Genomic DNA, 3,180 nt, shown 5'->3' on the forward strand with positions numbered 1-3,180 from the left:
GCAGCCGCTGTCCGAGCCCGTCCCCCCTCCCTGTGACAGCAGTACCAGGAGTAGTTCTACGTACTAGCTGTCAGTTTGTTTGTTCTGGTCAGTGTATCTGCCTGTCTGTATGGCATGTACGGGCACACAGATACACTGACAGGTCTGCAGGAGACCTCCATGGCACCAGCTCATCGCTGGTGCAATGTTTTACAGGCTCCGGCTCCAAAAAAAAAACTGAACTTATCCTTTAACAACTGTCAGGTATGCACACATTCAACATATATACTAGGTTTGCTATTCTAGAGGAGGAAAATGGTGGGAGAGGAAGTGTGGTCACATGCTTACAGACCGCACTGCTTACAAAACAATTTGGTTTATTCCAAGTAAACATTCCACTACCAACTATAAATCAGCAGGTTCCTGGTCTCTTGACTAACACATACAGGGATAGTCAGGGTTAGGCGTAGTACATAGGTGGGACTCAGGCAGCCCAAGGAAGACTAAAAGCTAGTGGTGGGAGCAAAGACGAGGGATGCCAGAGAAGAGATAGTGGAAGGTGCAGGGGGATTACGTTGTGTGCCTATCATTTTAGCTCACAGTACACCACAGTGGGCAGAGGTGAGATTCCCTGCCAGAAATGTACACTAAGGAAAACATGGTGTCTCTAGATTACCACATGGGCTAAAGGGCTTTTATGGTGATTGAGTGATCCGGAACACTACAGAAATGGCTGCAGAAAATATTAAAAGATAGGTAGGCTACGTACTGCTGTATACAGCTCACGGTCTAAATGTCAATCTTTTCCGGATTGCACTTTTAACGAGAACTCCTTTTACTCATTACATTGCAGCACTAATCATGTAGACAGTAGGGCTTATAGAGAACACTTTTCACCTTCTAAACTTAGGTAAACATATTCACTCTGTGAATGGGTGAAACACTTATCTCACCCTGCATAGTAGATGAGGATTGGAACTCACACTTCTGTATGTGAATAGCTTGTTGATCAATTGTGTATTACACGACAATGTCACACTGGTAGCCTTTTCACCCCTCGTACACATGACGCCAAACAGTAGCGTATTAGGGAAATTACTTATATGTTTGCCATTATTTTACTCTCATGCTGACTGAATGTTTCTTTCTTGAATTACCAGTGAACACTTTGATTGTTCTATTCTTTATTACTAAATAAAATGTGAAAACTAAACCTACTCAACCATTTTCTGTTATTTTACTAAAAAAAAGCTGCACTTTCAAAGAACGGCTGAAGACAAAGGCATGAAACCAAACCTCAAACACTCAGCATGGTAGGTTATGCTCTATATTATACTTTCACCAGGCCCGGTCTGTGTGCTTAAGGTGGACCTTTTGCTAAATTTCATATCAGCATGGATCACTGCATGCTGATGTGAAATCCTCGAACACTAATAAAAAAAAAAAATTTTTTGATTTACTTACTTTTTTTTGCATCCACTTCCTGGTTCCCTTGCAGACACTAGTGACGTACAGTGCATCCGGAAAGTATTCACAGCACTTTTTTTTTTGCGTTACAGCCTTATTCCAAAATGGATTAAATTCAATATTTTCCTCCAAATTCTAGAAACAATACCCCACAGTGGCAACATGAAAGTCGTTTGTTTGAAATCTTTGCAAATATATTAAAAATAACAAACGAAAAAAATCACGTACAGTACTCAAAAAGTACATGACACTCAAAATTGAGCTCAGGTGCATCCTGTTTCCAGTGATCATCCTTGAGATGTTTCTACAACTTGGAGTCCATCTGTAGTTAATTCAGTTGATTGGACTTGATTTGGAAAGACACACACATCTATATATGGTCCCACACTTAACAGTGCATGTCAGAGCACAATCAAGCCATGAAGTCAATTGTCTGTAGACCTCAGAGACTGGATTGTATCGAGGCACAGATATGGGGAAGGGTACAGAAAATTGTCTGCAGCAATGGTTCCAATGAGCACAGTGTCGTCCATCATCCGTAAATGGAAGAAGTTTGGAACCACCAGGACTGAACGAACGGGGGAGAAGGGCCTTAGTCAGGGAGGTGACCAGGAACCAGACGGTCACTCTGACAGAGCTCCAGCATTTCTCAGTGGAGAGAGGAGAACCTTCCAAAAGAACAACAAGAAAAAGAAAAGCCTCATATGTGGGACTTTAAGCGGCAATAATAAGTAAGTAACTCAAGTCTTGTGATAGTATCTTAAATTTACAGGAAAAAAAGTTTATTCACATCATAGGTATATTAAACACATTACACAATAATAAAAGAAAAGAAATGTCTATTTCCTACAAAGCTAGTATTGGGACAATATATTTGGATTTTCCATTAAAGATCACCAGACAGGGCACTTCAGATGGTGAAAACTCAACGCATTTTTGAAATTTGCTTCTTTAATCTTCTTAAGGGGTACATAAACAAAGAGAAGTTAGTTTCTACAATGAGAGTATAATATTAGAAATGTCACATATATGACATCTACTACAAAATCATATACAGTTATTGTTGTTACATTCATGTATCATCAGTACCTGTTATGTCTAAGGGTCTATTCGATTAAGGATGTCATTACCTACATTTGCATTGTCCATGCAAAATCAGTCGCTCCTGAGCATATTTTGTTCCAAAATAAAGAAGGATCAGTGGATGTCGCTCTGCTATGGTAAATTTATCACCATCTAGAGCTGAAAGAAAATTGCAGAACAACCACCATCTCTGCAGCACTCCACCAATCAGGCCTGTATTGTAGACTGGCCAGATGGAAGCCACTCCTTAGTAAAAGGCACATGACAGCCACCTGGATTTTGCCAAAAGGCACCTGAAAGACTCTCAGACCATGAGAAACAAAATTCTCTGGTCTACTGAAACAAAGATGGCCTGAATGGCAAGCTTCATGTCTGGAGGAAACCAGGCACCACTCATCATCTGGCCAATACCATCCTTACAGTGAAGCATGGTGGTGGTAGCATCATGCTGTGGGGATGTTTTTTCAGTGGCAGGAACTGGGAGACTAGTCAGGATCAAGGGAAAGATGGATGCAGCAATGTACAAAGAGATATTCTTGATGAAAACCTGCTCCAGAGCACTCTGGACCCCAGACTGGGGTGAGACCCCAGCCAGAGCCTAGACTTGAACCCGATTGAACAGCTCTGGAGAGATCTGAAAATAGTTGTGCA

This window comes from Pelophylax lessonae (assembly GCF_965119305.1).
Source record: "Pelophylax lessonae genome assembly, chromosome: 1".
Classification (NCBI taxonomy): domain Eukaryota; kingdom Metazoa; phylum Chordata; class Amphibia; order Anura; family Ranidae; genus Pelophylax; species Pelophylax lessonae.